Below are 17,188 nucleotides of genomic sequence, written 5' to 3'. Positions count from 1 at the left end.
CCCTGGGAGGCTTCAAATAACGGAAATCTGTCCTTCCAGGCAAAAGCGGACTGGCAAATTTGGATGCTTATACAGTCTTGCCTTAGCCACCTTAGAAATATGGTTCCATTTCTCTAGGAAGCAGAAAGATACAGAGAGTGATGCCTAAGCCGACACACTCTTGATAACCTCCTTTTCATCTCTTCTCTTTGAAGCAGATTTATTATTGCGCGCGACCCTCCCACCCCCATCACTGTCTCCCCAACGCCCCCATTCTCCGTATCACTTTAAGATGGATTACAAGAGGGAAGGGGTGCGGGCGCTGCTCCAAACAAACCTCAGGTGCTAAGATGATAATTGTTTCTAAAGGGCAGTTTTGCAAAAGTGCTTCTGTCTGTATTGATATGCAAACTGTAAGTCCTTCAAGCAGTAACCCTCCTCACAGCCGCGCTTTCAGTTTGGGGGAGGAGCAAAATCTTCCCTAAGTGAGTGGGGCTTGGGAGAAGGGTGCCTGTGGAAGGCTCTCTGGGAGCGCGGGGTGGGGGGTGGGGAGTGGGAGGAGGAGCGGAGGGGAGGATATTGAAGAGGATCCTCCTCCCATCCACCGCGTAATTGAGTTCCCTGCAAAAGACTTCGCTGCTGGTTTCCGAGATGAATTTGTGATGAAGAAAGAGGGTCAAAGTAGGTACCGGTAAATACATTAGGTTATTTGCTCAATTTAAGGTCCTTGACCATTTACATTGGGATAGTATAACACTCACATGTGATTCCGTGATTCTCAAACTTTGATGTACACACCACCACCTGGGTGTCTTGTTAAAATGCAGATTCGGATTCGGTACATCTGGAGTGAGGCCTGAGACCCTGCGTTTCTAATAAGCTCGCCCGTGGCCCATAATAATGTTGCTGGGCTGTGGACCACACTTGGAGTAGCAAGACCCTGAAAAAAGGTTAATGTTTACACTGCAGCAACAGTGTTAGTTTCCGGCAGCTGAGTAGGCTGGATGATTAAAAGGCAGAGAGCCGCTTTTCTAGTTACTTCTCTCCCTCTCCCCACCCTGCAACCTTTCCCATTCAACACCGGCAGCCCATGTACTTGAAAACCTTAACCCATTTTGTAATGTGTCCCACAAGCTTTTGTAATGGCAGGCTTAACCGGATAAACCAAAAATGGAACAATAAATAGGTAAAGTAGCCTTGGCCTTTCAGAACTGTTTTAATTTGGGGAGTAAAACACACATCAAGATAAAGAAAACACTTTAAAAATTAGGTAAAATGTGAGCTAAACGAATACAAACTAAGCGCGCAGGTGAGAATAACAGCAGGCAGGGAGACTAGACAGGGAGGTAAATCTGTATTTCGAAAAAAGGAGCAGTACACTGAAATTTCCAACCTAAGCAGAGGGAAAATGTGGTTAAAGTCGGTAGGCAAGTCTTACAAGGTTTCTTTGAAGCTAACTCACCCATGTTCACATCTTTTGTGCCAGTGTTTTTCTTCTCTCTGCTTCTTCCCCACATGCTATAATTCAGCGTAAACTGAAGATTAGAGGTGAAGAGGAAATATATTCCCCTCCTTTCAACGTGAGTGATCTATATTTTCTATACCTTCCATCACAGTCCTTTAGTTGACTCATTTAAATGTGAATAGACCTCAAGCAGACCGGGAGAGGGGCACAAGTAACAAGTGTAAATGTAATTGCTTCAAGCAAAATTTAAAAGTAAACGTCTTGACCTTGACCGTAGGCTCCAATCCTAGATTTGAGTCTAAATTCTACTCCTAAGTAGCCATAATTACCCAAGGGAATCACTTTAATTTCTCTTGGCCTCAGTTTCCTTGTCTATAAAATGACAGGTTGAAATTAACCAGTTGTCAACGTGCTGCCCAGCTCCATATGGTACAAAAATCACGTCCTCTCTTTGAAATGTTCTGCAAGTCAGTTTGTTACTGTACACAGAGAAGGAGTTATGATTATTACCTTGACATGGGCTGCTGAGAACATCTAGAAGCTTCTAAAAGCATCTCGAGGACACAGGTGAATATTTGACCACTTCAATCCTATTTCAAGAGATGATTTAAAGTGCTTTCATTTCAAATGAAATGATCAGATCCAGGAAAGGAAGTGTTTGTTTGAATCTGAGGTGAAGCATTGTCTATTCCTGGATCCTACAGAGCCAACTGTGGGCCTCGCTGTTTGTTGCCATGGGATCCTCTTTGTGCGAACTATCTTGAACTGTGTGGGAACATTTTCCTCTTGCCTCCCTTCAGTTCTCTAACTCTTCTGAAGATATGTGTCAGAACAAAATGTAGCTGCATTATTGCCAATTAAGACTAACGGCAGCTGCAAGGTGCATCTAATTAAGAATTTTAATTACTTCACTGAATTCTCATTTGCAGATGTTTAGAGCATTAAACAATGTATTGTGATTTTTATTTTAAAATCTGAATAAAGCTGACCTCCCTCCAAAGGAGGGTGGAAAACTACACAACTCAATGATGGATATTTTTTAAAAAGAGTCTTTGATATGGAAAGTATATACCTTGATATATCATTTGAGAATATGCGACGTTATATTGAGGATGAGGAAATAGAGTGCATATCCATAAATATGCCTTTTTTACTAAAGGAAAAGGCAAGCAAATCACAAAATACTGGAAACAAATTGATAATTTACTATTCAAGTAGAATCCTTGCATGCTACATAGTTCTCAAATATTCTGTTCTTTTTCTTTCCAGTAATATGATGGTTAACTGTAGGTTTGGCACTGCAGTATGGGGATTGTAGGCTATAATGCAAAGCATTATGGGGTTTGTAGTAAAAACTGGCTGCAGATCAATTCCATGCTTCTAGCTTTTCTCAGTTGAAGAAACTGCTGTTTTATTTTCTAGTAATAAAGAAGAATGTCAAGATATTGTACATTAGATTCATTTTAATGAAACAAGGTTGGTATTAATGGGAGTATGAAATTAAAGGTTAGCTACAGAAATATTCTAACTTGGGAGATGGAGAATATAACCCCACTTTACAAACCCCAAAATAACCTGAGTGAGCTATTTCCTAATATTACTATCCTATAGTTAAGGTTTCAAAAATCACTTTGTTTTAGTAGTAAAACGTGAGAAAATACCAAATTTGATATTTACGAAAGAGAATGATCAACACCTGAAATGAACTCAGGTTCTTATTGATTCTGTCTTTAACTATTGGTAGTTGAAATTTAATTCTTCACATTTCACGTCATTGAAGGCTATAATAATAGTTTGCTTTAGCGCAGCTTTCTGTGGATGGAGGCTTCTTTAAGGAGAGAAAGAGAGCCTACTCAGCTGCCAGCCACTCAGTGAAGTGAAGAAGAGTTTTATTTAATCTACCTTTTTAGATACTTTTTATATAAAATTACCCTGAATATTCAGAGTAGCTTCTCTTTTTAATAAAATCCTTAAGGCTAGAATATCCTTAAGGTTAGGAAATATGTCTGAATTGGGTTATTTTATTCAGTTTAAATTTAATTATAGAAATGTACAAATTAAGAAATTGTAATTCAGTTCATTTTTGTGTGCAGATGATTCTATGTAGATAAATGCATAATTTACAGAGGTTTTGATTTAATTCTGTTGGCAGTTTATTTCAAAGTTCACTAAACATTTTCCATATGATATGAATTCAAAGTCTAGCTCCCCACAATGCTCTATGAAATCAGCCCCCCTTTTGTTATGAAGGCTAAAATACGTCTCTTCAAAGCCTCTTCCATCTGTGAAAGTTTCCATTATCATGCTAAGTTACTTAGAAGGTATTTTATACCTGAGGTTGCTTCTTTTTCTGTTTCTCTCCTTAAAGAAGCCTCCATCCACAAAAAGCTGCGCTAAAGCAAACTATTATTATAGCCTTGAATAAATACAAAATCAAGTACTCTTCATTTTCAGGACTTTTGCCAGCAATATTCATTTGAACCCACCACCACATATTCTCAAATGAGGTACAGACAAAGACTTGAGCATTTCAGCAAAATTCCACCATGAAGTTCAGGAATAATAAAGAATGCTATGAAAAAGCAAACAGCAACAGGAAAGAAAAATGCCATGCCTGCTTTTCTTTCAGATTTCTAAGTTTTGAATCATAAAAATATACAAATATATATCTTCTTGAATGCAGTTTACATTATTGTTCATACTGTGAATATTTCTTTTATGGTCATAAAAATAAAAGCAATGCCCCAAATGAAACACTGTGTACATAAGCGATGCAAATGCATCCCCGGTGGAAAGCCGGCTGGCTGCTGGTGGGAGGGTATATTTATACAGTGCCTTTCATTTGGAAGGTTCCCAAAATGATTTGCAAACTGTATATAGAGGAATTGCTCACCATGGAAATTCACCCACTTCCAGGAGAGAATGCAGAAGTCATTCCATGCTGACAGCCAGTTTAAATAAAACCCCAGAACAATATTTCAGGTGGGTGAAATATTAAAATTGTAATTGATTCAGGAAATGTGCCCTGGAAACCCACTCTGTGCCAGGCATGGTTCAAAGTACTGAGGGTATCATTATGGATATATCTAGTTCAGTTTCCTGCTCTCCTAAAGCTTACATTTTATTAAAATCTAACCAGAACTTGGGAGTTACAAAGCCCTATTTCCTGGTGAATTTCTGATCTCTGTATAGAGTTCTGCTGAAATAGACCACTTGCACTTTTTATATGTATTTACATCAGACTTCATGATATCCAGGACACAGAACCTGTGGCATATCTTCTACTTCAAATTGAACGCACAAAAAAATAGCTTCAGATATTGTGGTTGAAGCAGGTAAAATAATAATATTTCCTGCATTGAATGCTTTGGGGGTGGTAGGGCAGAATTCATACTCTTCTGGGTTTGGGAAAATAAATGAAACGGTATTGATGTAAATATATGGAAGATCACTTCCTCTGAAATGATTCAGGGCATTTCACGGTAATTACAACGTATAAAATAGGTTTGATGAAGGAAGAGAACAGTGTGAGCTAATGTTTCCAAGTATAAAATATGGAATCAAATTTCAGTATCACTCAAATTACCTAGATTAATAATATTTTTCAGAGGAAAATAGATTGGGAAAAGAAGGTAAGGCAGGGGCTGTGAAAGTTCAGCCCAGACTAGCTCTGTGTACTCACAGCCATCACCCTCTTCTCTGTACTTTGCCTCTAAAGGCCAGCACCCATACCCTCTTTAACAATTGCTCTTGGGCTATTAGCACTGTGTGTCTTGCCTGTGATGAGAACAGGAAGTACCTGGAATTTGAAACTGTCTTCCACCTTACCCAAGAATTGACTGATGTGGAAGTATGAAACCCTGGCTCTTTTTACTATAGTTTGAAAAAACTCTGTGGTGCAATTTATACTCCAAGCTCTCCCTCCTGTGGAGAGCTGAGGCTGGGACTGTGCTTATAGTCACACCCTTGCTTGATTTCTGGAAATGAAAGATAGAGGTTAACTAGAAATAATCATAGAGGTCCCACCTGTGGCTTTCAAATATTCAACCTATGTGACTGGAGATAGTAATATTTGTTCACCTATTCATTTGTCTATCATTTATTAATTACATACTATGTGACAAACAGTGCAGGGTGTTGAGGCTCTAGGGATGTGTAAGGCACAGTCCTTGTCTTTAAGGAGCTCATGTCTAGCAATAGAGTGACCCACAAACAGCACATGTAATACATGCTGTGGTAAGTACTCTAGGAGAGATCTGAATTCAGCCTAAAAGAATCAGGGAAGACTGAACAGAGAAGGTGTTATTTCGGTGACCTTGAGGTTTATTGATAAGGCAAGATAAAAATCACAAGAGTGAAGACCATTAATAAAGAGCAACATCTAAGTAGGCCAATTTTCTTGTACCTAGAAGGGAATAACATTGGTTCTGGTAGTAGAACTCAAAAGTGTTTAAAATCATAGAATCAGTTTTTGAAGGGGGCTCTAGAGACAACCTTGAATAATCTCTTTATTTTAGACAGAGGAAATTGAGTCTCACCCAGGAAAGTGACATAGTTATTCAAGCTTACATAGCTAGGAAGTTTTAGGAGTTCTTTTCTGGCGTGACTCAGCCATATCGTCTGTCAGCCTTTTATTTAAAAAGATAAGTTGAGGACATAATGGAGATATCTGATATAATATGATCTGGTTTGAATCCTATCACCATATGGCCTTGAGAAAATTCCTTACCTTTTCTGAATCTCAATGTCCTCCTGTAAAAAAATGAAGTTAATGGGATTACCTCCTCCTGGGGATGTTGTAGTATGTATACTCCACAGAGTACCTAGGGCATAGTATGTGTTTGAGAGAGGAGTGCTTTGTTTCATTTTAGCTTTTAAAATTTGTTTTCGTTTCTTTTCTTTTCTGATCAGAGAATATTATAGTGGTGTAAGGAGTCATGGACGTTTTATTTTTGTTTTGTGTTTTGTTTTTATTTTTGTTATACTGGCTACAGAGTTGAAGGGAACTAGACATTCAAGATAGCTTTTTCTTTTCTTTCATTCCTTTTTTTTTTTTTTTTTTTTAATAAGCTGGTAGTGTTTGGGGTTAGAATAACCTTGTCTGACTACAACTCATGGGTATTACTGACAGTTCATCTGAGGACCAGTCTAACTTTGTTCAGTACAAGCCAAGTAGGTGAATCTGCTTTGTCTAACCAGCTAGTTATAATAATAATGAACAAAATACTGAAACATATATTTGCCAATTGAAGAAGTCTATTTTACTCACATTACAAAGGAGGATAACCAAATGGCAAATGAATGCATCAAAAGGTAACTGACTTAATTAGACATAAGGGTGATATAAATTTAAAACATAGTGCAACATCATGACACATTCCCCAAAATGTTTAAAATGAAATCATGGGCAACGGAAAATGTGGGTGAAGAGTTGAAGCAACTGGAACTCACGTCTACTCATAGTGAAAGATAAAATTGCTTCAACAACCTTGGAAGACTTTTCAGCAGTGCCTATTAAATCTAAACATATGCATAACCTATGATGTCAGCAATCCCATTCTTAGGTATATACTCAACACAAATTCAGACATATGTTCACCAAAAACACGTATTAGAAAGTTCAGAGCAGTTTTATTCCAAAAAAGTTGCAAACTGGAGACTACCCAAATGCTCATCAGGAGTAAAATGGATGAATAAACTGTGGTATATCTAGACTGTTGGCTGCCATAAAGCAATAAGAACTAACAATCTACAGTTATCCACAACAATATTATTGAATCTCACAAACATAATGTTGAGCAAAATAAACCAGACACGAAAGAGTACATACTGTAAGACTGCATTTATAGAAAGGACAAAACTAAACAAATCTACACTTCAACACATAAGGATAGGAGTTATCCTTGGTGGAAGTAATGACTAGAAGGAAGCACAAAAAGAGTTTCAGGGATGCTATAATGTTCTGGTTTTTTCTGATCTTGGTGTTCGTTAATTGGATATATTCATACTGTGAAAATTCACTGACCTGTATGCTTATAATGTGTGTACTTGTGCATATATTTCATATTTTAATAACAAAGTTTTACCAAAAAGAAGTTTATTGTAGGTCGGGCGCGGTGGCTTATGTCTGTAATCCCAGCACTTTGGGAGGCCAAGGTGGGCGGATCACGAGGTCAGGAGTTAGAGACTAGCTTGGCCAACATAGTGAAACCCTGTCTCTACTAAAAATGCAAAAATTAGCCAGGTGTGGTGGTGCGCACCTGTAGTCCCAGCTACTCAGGACACTGAGGCAGGAGAATCACTTGAACCCGGGAGGTGGAGGTTGCAGTGAGCCGAGATGGCACCATTGCACGCCAGCCTGCGTGACAGAGCAATTTCTGTCTCAAAAAAAAAAAAAAATAGAAGTTTGTTTTAATATCAGAAGAAAAACATCTAACTCCTACATTAATTATAGATTATTAAAAATAATAAAAACTAAAGTGTAGGCAGATGTTTGTGAAAGTTAAATATTGTATCATATTTGAACACAAAGGTCTTCCTGTGAAATGGATATGAAAAGGCAGGATTTATTTATTTTAAAAAATGTTTTCAGGAAATAAATGGGGTTTTCTTTTGGAATTGTAATTAATTTAGTATAATTTAACATAGAAAAGAAACTGGATAATGAAGATAATCATGTCTTTGACTTTTTAGTGTCAGTCAAAGCTTTGTTAAATTCTTTTGTGAAATGATAATAGCTAGCATTTATTCAGTACTTATTATGTGCCAGGCACCACTGGAGGCATCTTATACCTGCTAATTCATTTAATCTTCAAAATAAATCAGTACTGTTGTTATGGCCCATTTACAGATGAGGAAGTCAAGGCTTGTTCAATGTCTCACAGTGGCAAACTTGGAAATTGTACCTTTTCTTAATTTCTACCCTTATCTGCCACTCTTAGCATTTGATTATTTTCTCTATGTTACATTTAGCTAAAAGCATCAACTTTGTCTTTGGCTTGTATGATGCCTTTTTTGTCTTGATATTGCTAGTATATCAAGCTGTAAACTGAAGAGTCAGTAGCAATTCAGCAAAATTTCTAGTGCACTATTTTCTCCAGCAGTCTGTTATTTTTGATTTGGGGTGTCTCTTTGCTGTTTATCTTTTTCCTATAGGAGCTCTAAGTGAATTACTATGTTTCCGTTGAATGAGAGAAATGTGATGAAATTATGGCTTTCAGGGCAAAAACATTAATATTTCAACTTTTAAAACACCTAAGAATAGTATGATGAAGGATGTGTTAATGTTATGTAAATACCAGTATGGCTTTCTGAACTAATTTTTACACTGAGGAAAACAACTCTTTTAGTAAATCATACAGGAGACCAGAGAGATATCATGGATGATGTTTAATAACTAGATACCTATATTCAATTTGTGTGTGTTTATCAGATATTAGAGGAATATCATACTAGAATGTAATTATTGTATAGCAGATACTATGTACAAAAGGGAGATTATAGCATAGCAGAATAGAGGCAGTAACGTTGAATATTGAATATCATTATGGTAAAAGTGTCTTGTGACAGAGATAATACTATGTGTTCACCATACTTTTAAAATTTCCTTTTTTTTGAGACAGAATCTCGCTCTGTCGCCAGGCTGGAGTGCAGTGGTGGGATCTCAGCTCACTGCAACCTCCGCCTCCCTGGTTCAAGTGATTCTCCTGCCTCAGCCTCCCCAGTAGCTGGGACTACAGGTGCGTGCCACCACGCCCAGCTAATTTTTGTATTTTTAGTAGAGACTGGGTTTCACCATGTTGGCCAGGATGGTCTCGATCTCTTGACCTCGTGATCTGCCCACCTTGGCCTCCCAAAGTGCTGGGATTACAGGCGTGAGCCACCATGCCCGAGCATAACAATTTCCTTCTTAAGCACTCAAAACACTATGTTGCCTGGTCCTTTTACATCTAGGTGGGTCCACAGTGGATTGTGGACAGATGAGTTACATACGTCTTCTGGACCTGATTCCTAAAATCTCCAGAGAGATCTCCCCTCTATCTTTATTCTCATGCTTATTTTCTTCTTATGTATGGCTTGAAGGAAAGGGCTTCAAGATGATGGAGTCATGTGATAGATGAACCCTAATTCCTAAGTCATTGCTAAAAGGAGAGTTATGTAGCCAGTAGCATCAGACTTGGGCTTTGTGTGATTAGGAAACAAACATTCATTATACTAAGCGACTGAGATTTCAGGTTCATTTGTTGGTACAACAGAGCTTAAATGACCCTGATTTATAACCTCTCACCTTTAACCTCTCAAAGGCAAGAAGAAAACATTTTTCTTCTATTTTTTCCTCTATTGATTTATTATTTTGTATTCAGGTGTACAAAATTGTACTGATCACTATTCTTGATTAATAGTCTTTTTCATTGGTCTATGTGCAGCCTAGTTTTATTTATGTGTTTATTTAGTTTTCATGAGGTTATGAATGCTTGAGAAAGCACCACCCAAAACAAAAGCAAGTATCTTAATAATGATCTATATCAAACAAATGGAATGGTACCCCTGCCAACCTATACATCTGCCTCCCTTCATCTAAAGAAACCATTATCCTGAATCTCACGTGCATTTTTTGTTTGACTTCTTTTTCATATAACTTTGTTGCATCTACAGATATCCCTAAAGAATATAAATATTTTACATTTCAATTGTTTTAACTTCATAAAATAGTATCGGCTCCAATTCTGGATAAAATGCAGTAAGTACACTTTATTCTTTCTTTTCCTGTTGAACACAACTTTAAAACCTGCACAGAATGTATGAAGCAACTATTTGAAAACTCTGAAAAGTAAATAGTAGTAGGTAGATCAGGACTGAACACCAGAATTTGAAGTGAATTTTGTGAATTTGTACTAAGTTGACCTTTTTATTTTCCCTTTGACATCTCCCAATCTAAAGTCAAAACAAGTGGTAAGTTGGAAATGAGCTCTGTAGCACAGAAAGAGAAAGCTCCAGGAGAGACCATCTTCCCCCGGCTCAAGGACTGGGAAAGGAAACCCCTAATGCTCAGAGAGAGTGGAGAACTCTCTCCCACCTTTCTCATTATTTCTCCATTCTCTTGTGCCTCAGTTCCCAGGCAATCTTGTGGTGTTGGTGGAGATGGCAGCTGCAGTTACTGGAACCAGTAAGAATGAAAACTCTGAGGGAGGAGTCTTCTCTGTTCTATACAGCTTGCAGTTTCAAGAGGGTAGGACAAACTCTCTTTGTTTTCCTGGTTGATTGTTGTATTTTGTTGTTTTTTTATTGCCCGTCTTCCTCCACTTGAGCCAGAACATGAATCTCATCACAGCAGTCCACAACAGAGCCTGCCAGTATCGGGGTAATTAGAGCCCCAAGTTTCTGACTAGGGAACCAAAAAGGGTGAAGGCAGAGAATTGAAACACACCAGACAGATTTCAGGGAGGAAGAACTGAGGAAATTGACCCCACAAATTTGTTGATGAACTCCAAGGCTCACCCTCAGGTGGCACATATCAGTAAGTATTTTCTTTGTCTGCAATTATATCCTGCATACTAATCGTGATACATTTTGTTGACTTTCCAATTATGTTTTTGTCTCGTATTTTTATTTCTGCTATGCTTTTGATATTTGTTGACTTCTACTTTCTTTGATTTATTCTGTCAATCATACTCTATCATCTTAAGATGAATATTTAAATCATTAATTTTAAGAATTTCTTCTTTTTTAATATGAGGCTTGTGGCTGTAAATCTTCCTTAAAGCATTTTTGCCATATCTCACAGTTCCTAATATCTAGTGTTTCTTAATAATTCTGTGTTTGTCATTGTTAAATTTCACTATGATGTTTTTCTTTAACCTAAGAGTTACGTAGTGTTGTGTATGTGTGTGTATGTGTGTGTGTTTTAAATTTCCATATGATCAGGGATATTTTTATTTTTTAAATTATCTTCTAGCATAATTGTATTATGGTTAGATATTGTAAGATCTGAAATTTTTGAGGATTTCTTTAATAGATTATATATGATCAACTTTTCTAAAACGTCTCACATGTGCATGAGACAATGGTATATTTCCTAATGCATGCATAATCATACCCCCCTCCCCCAATTAACAATCCAGCTTAATTGTGTTGCTTGTTAAATGTGTTGTTTTAATTTTTTTTTTTTTTTTTTTTGAGACAGAGTCTCACTCTGTCATCCAGGCTGGAGTGCAGTGGCGCCATCTCAGCTCACTGCAACCTCTGCCTCCCGGGTTCAAGTGATTCTTCCACTTCAGCCTCCCAAGTAGCTGGGACTACAGGTGCATGCCACCACACCTGGCTAATTTTTGTATTTTTAGTATAGACAGGGTTTCACCATATTGGCCAGGCTGATTTTGAACTCCGCCTACCTTGGCCTCCCAAAATGCTGGGATTACAGGCATGAGCCACTGCGCCTGGCCTGTTTTACTTACTTTCCTTCTGCATCTTTACTGATTTGTTTATTGTGTAACCTGTAAATAATCAACAGTGATGTGTTGAAATTTCCCACTATGATAGTACATTTATCATTATAGAAATAACAATTTTTTGCTGCATATATTTTGAGGCTATTTTACTGGTGTCTACTTGTTTAAAATTGCTATACTTCCTTGATAAATTCAATCTTTTTATGTCATGACTCTCTCCATCCCAAAGATTTTTTGTCTTAAAGTGTATTTAATTTAATACAACATAGTTATCAACATTATTTTGATTATTGTACTCCTGATAGGTCTTGCTTTTACTATACTTTCACTTCAAACTTTCTTTCTTTTTTTTTTTTTTTTGAGACAGAGTCTCGCTCTGTTCCCCAGGCTGGAGTGTAGTGGCGTGATCTCAGCTTACTGCAACCTCTGCCTCCCGAGTTCAAGGGAGCCTCCTGCCTTAGCCTCCCTAGTATCTGGGATTACAGGCGCGTGCCACTGCACTGGGTTAATTTGGTATTTTTAGTAGAGACAGGGTTTTGCCATGTTGGCCAGGCTGGTCTCGAACTCCTGACCTCACATGATCCACCTGCCTTGGCCTCCCAAAGTGCTGGGATTACAGGCGTGAACCACCACGCCCAGCCTTACTTCAAATTTTTGCATAACCAAATTCTTAAAGTGTTTCTCACAGAAACCGTTTACATCTGGGTTTGGGCTTTTACTCTTATTTATACATCTGTATCTTTAAACCATTAGATTTCCTTTATTCATATTTATTGTAACTATTGATATCTTTGTTATTGTTACTACCATCTTAATTTCTTATTTCAATGTGTTCCTCTTTTTCTACATTTCTTTTTACTCCTGTCTTACTTATCTTTTAATTGAAGCTGTGTCTTACCCTGAATAAAGCAAGGACTCTCTCATCCCTTGTCTCCTCTTCCTTCCAGTACCTATCATGTTGATCAAAACAATACCCTGTTTTTTTCTTAAAATGTGGTCTAAGGACTAGCAACATCAACAACTGGAAACTTATTGATTAGAATTGCTGAACTTTGGGCCCCATTTCAGATCTTCTGAATCAGAATTCTCATGTAAACAAGCACTCCAGGTGTTCATATGTACAATAAACTTTGAGAATCACTAAACTAGACTTTAAATTCTTGGTTGTTATTGATGTATTTTCTCTTTTCTTTTTTTGTCTTTATTATTTTTAAAACCACAGTAACCAATGCTAAAGTATTTATTTGATCACCTTCATTCATCTCTTGGAACATCTCCGTAAAGTATTTATTTGATCACCTTCATTCATCTCTTGGAACATCTCTGGATTTGTCTTTCTTTTTCTTTTAAATACTTATCCAAAAGCATTTTTAAATGTATCTTTGTGGAGCAAACTTTTAAAATATTTTATGCCTGAGAATATTTTTATCATGTCCTCACATTTGAATGACATTTTGCTGGATGTAAAATACTATATTCAAAGGTAATTTTCCTTCAGTCCTTTGAAAATGTCCATTTGGGCCGGGCGAGGTGGCTTACGCCTTTAATCCCAGCACTTTGGGAGGCCGAGGCTGGTGGATCATGAGGTCAGGAGATCGAGACCATCCTGGCTAACACGGTGAAACCCCGTCTCTACTAAAAAATACAAAAAATTAGCCGGGTGTGGTGGCGGGCGCCTGTAGTCCCAGCTACTCGGGAGGCTGAGGCAGGAGAATGGCGTGAACCCGGGAGGTGGAGCTTGCAGTGAGCCCAGATCATGCCACTGCATTCCAGCCTGGGTGACAGAGCGAGACTCCATCTCAAAAAAAAAAAAAAAAAAAAGAAAAGAAAATGTCCATCTGTAACCACTGTTATCGAAAAATCTGACGTCAATCTCAGTCTTCTTCCTCTCTATATCATCTGCTGTTTTGTTTTCTGGTTTTGAATTTTGTCTATATCTTTGTATTCTTACATTTCACTATAATATATTCAGGTGTCTTTTTTTTTTTAAGATTCTCCTCTTTGGCACTTTCTGGGCCCTTTCAATCTAAAGTCTTCAAATTCGTCAATTTCATAAATTTATTTCTGTTTGTATTCAGCTCTTCACCCCATCTCCTCTGTTTCAAACATCTTTTTTTTTTTTTTTTTTTTTTTTTTTTTTTGAGACGGGGTCTCGCTCTGTCGCCCAGGCTGGAGTGCAGTAGCGCGATCTCGGCTCACTGCAAGCTCCACCTCCCGGGTTCACGCCATTCTCCTGCCTCAGCCTCCCGAGTAGCTGGGACTGCAAGGCGCCCGCCACCACGCCCGGCTAATTTTTTTGTATTTTTAGTAGAGACGGGGTTTCGCCGTGTTAGCCAGGATGGTCTCGATCTCCTGACCTCGTGATCCTCCCGCCTCGGCCTCCCAAAGTGCTGGGATTACAGGCGTGAGCCACCGTGCCCGGCCTTTCAAACACCTTTTTTTTATACACAATATTTTTAGAATAATTTAAAAGTCCTGCTGTGTTTATTCTCTAATGCTTTTTGCTTCTCGTGGAAGCTGTAATCCAGGATATGTTTTCCTTTAGAAATAGCTGCGCTTCTCAGAATATCTTGTTATTTTGGTTTGGGAATCTATCCCTGGCCCCCTCTCCTCTCCCGGGTACCAACTACCCCGTTAGGCAATGCATTAGGAGAGGGCCATCATCCAATTTATTTAGCCCCATTGAGTTTAGTGGTGAGGAGTGGATAAGCCCTAAGGCAGATGGCAGCAGGCATCTCCAAAGTGCAGCCAAGGCCAGTCACTCCTTGTTCCCTGAGGTCTTGGCTTCAATTTGCATCCCCTCCACCCACTCAGGGAGAGGTAGCAGTAGGAAGAGACACTCCTTAGATTGTCAAGTTCAAGCTTGGGTGTTTGAAGAAAGGGTACGGAAAAGTGAATACCAGAAGTTTAATGATTTTCTCATTGCTCCAACAGCACAGGGCCTCTGAGGGGCCCTGATTTTACTGCCGTGGATAGTGAGAACTGCAAAAACTGTCACCGGGAACGACTCCATCCAAATCCCAGCACTAAAAGACTTGATCAATGACTTCTAGCTGCCTAAGGCCATATTCCTGGGAAGACCAAAGTCCAACCTGAGTTCCCATCTGGAAAAGCTTAAGCGTGCCAAAAGAATTTACTGTTGTTACAACAAACACCTGAGATAGGCCCTTGACCTCTGTTTCTTATAGTATTTGTTAAGGAAAAAAAAAAAGCTTACAAATCTAAATATTTCCTTTGTCCCTTTGAGATGCATATGTATTTCCTACAACCCTTGGAGTGTCTTTCTGAAAGACCTGAGACCTTTGAAATGTAATCATGTAATTTTTAGAAAGGATAGGGTCCCAGTCTCTCATTGTCTTTAGGAAGCCTAACTTCGCTAAATGCCAGTAGCAGACACTGGCAGCCTAATCCATTTTCATTCACCCACCCTCTTAGCCACTTTTTATAATTTTTCACTTCTCTGACTCTGCTCTATCTACCACTGGCTTCCCCTCCCGCTCCCTCATTCCTCCTTGAAAATGCCAAAATCACTTCTGAACATATTGGAATTGAGCCCAGCTCTTTCCCCTACTACATTAGTTATTGAATAAAATTTGTTTTTACTGCTTTATTACCAGTTTTGTGTATCTATGAATTTGATGAAGTTGAAAATTCAAAGTTTCTGCTAATAACTTTTTTTAATCCGAAAACTCAAGCTCTGAATTTCCAAAAATGTGGAGAAGCCACAGGTAAGAGCAAAGAAAAATCAAGAATAGTATTCCTACAGCACTCCCTCCCCATACATGCCATCACATTTTTTGTCCACAAGTCTGGTGGCTTCCTGCCCCAGGCCAAACCCTAATTCCCCGCACCGCAACTCTTACCGGTTCAAAAGCATCTGCTCCTCCAATTATCACCACAAGGAGTTTTCACATGTTTTTTTCTTGTTTTGCTAGTTACTTCCTAGGGCTTCTCCCTGGGACAGCTCTCTGGGGAGCCAGCGGGAGTACCACTTCAGCATCTTGCTAGAAACAGAACATTGATGAATGGAAATGTTTCCTGTCTCTTCTCTCTCCAGTTCCACATTCTTCTGCCAACACCTTTTGGTTCTTTCTTCCTTTACAACATTTTCTCCCTACTGTCTAAAAATTTTCAACTCCTAATTCTCTTTTGCTTCTTATCTGGAAACATTTAGCTCTCCACTCCTAACCTAAACTATGATTATAGCTTACATTGATATATTCCACCACAACTTAATCTGTGAAACAAAGGCCAATTTACTCCAGATCTCTTTTAGGATTAAAAAAAAAGTTATTTGAATTTTTTACTTCATCAAATTTATAGGCAGGACTCCCTTTCCTATCCCAGAGCACGCCTCACCCACCCCTCTTCCAAGGATGATTCTGTGGCTTGCTTTTAAAAATCTGGCTTCTTCCTCACATATAAAAATATTTTCAGACAATGTAAATGACTGTGACTCTCCTTTTTTCTCGAGCCAATTATGAAGAAACATATATTTCTGATCCTTCCCTTTTGGATACTAACCAGTCCTCCTCACCTTTGTTATTTATCATTCAGTCCTCAGGTAACTAAGCCAGGTAAAGAAGTCCTTGCACCAAAAGTAGTATCTAGAACATTGCTGCTCAAATATTGGCCAAAGGTTCAGCAAGATTGGCATCACCTGTTAGAATGTTAGATAAGCAGAATCTCAGGTCCCTTCCAGTCCAACTGCACCAGAATCTGCATTTAGGGACTAAGCAAATCTCCCTGACTTGAGGAATGCAGCCTGGTAGTCTACAGCTTGTGTTTTAAAAAGATTTTCTCAAGGTGAATTGCTTTCAAGAATTCATGAAAACACCAGTCTCCTCCAGCTAATAAAAAACAGACAAACAAAAAAAACCTCTATAACATATCTTGGACTGCTAATAGTTTAAACATTTTTCCACATTTCTCACCAGTAAGAGAATCTATTTTTTAACTCAATAACTTTGTGGAGCACTTGATTATCATGTATTACTTGTGAATATCATCTGTATTAAATTCCAAATATTTTATTTAAATTAGCACTAAAATATTAACAGGAGCTCCCGCTTTAACACAATTTCAAGCAGAGACAATTGTTTAACTGGGTAAATTGAAACTTGTTTTTACGATTTATTCTGTTTTTGCATAAGTTTGTGTTGGGACTCAGAAAATGATACTCCAAAGTATGGCGCTTTGGCATGCTGAGTACTTTGAAGGAGATTAGATGGCCTCAGAAAGGGCCTCAGAAGCAAAGTCTGTCTTTGACCTTCTCTTGCCCTTCTGTCTGCCACTC

The 17,188-nt window shown here is 38.3% G+C and overlaps 1 long non-coding RNA gene across 1 annotated transcript; it reads left to right on the top strand.

Moving 5' to 3' along the window:
* The first annotated feature begins 554 nt into the window (after positions 1 to 554).
* LOC112130721 (uncharacterized) lies at positions 555 to 15,771 on the top strand. Its single transcript, XR_008518041.2, has 3 exons — positions 555 to 660; positions 10,556 to 10,961; positions 14,827 to 15,771. It is a non-coding gene; the product is annotated as an uncharacterized LOC112130721 (long non-coding RNA).
* The last annotated feature ends 1,417 nt before the right edge of the window (positions 15,772 to 17,188 follow it).

Source organism: Pongo abelii, chromosome X, assembly GCF_028885655.2.
Source record: "Pongo abelii isolate AG06213 chromosome X, NHGRI_mPonAbe1-v2.0_pri, whole genome shotgun sequence".
Taxonomy (NCBI): domain Eukaryota; kingdom Metazoa; phylum Chordata; class Mammalia; order Primates; family Hominidae; genus Pongo; species Pongo abelii.
The sequence above is the reverse complement of the archived record's forward strand: the minus strand, read 5'-3'. Positions and strand labels throughout refer to the sequence as shown.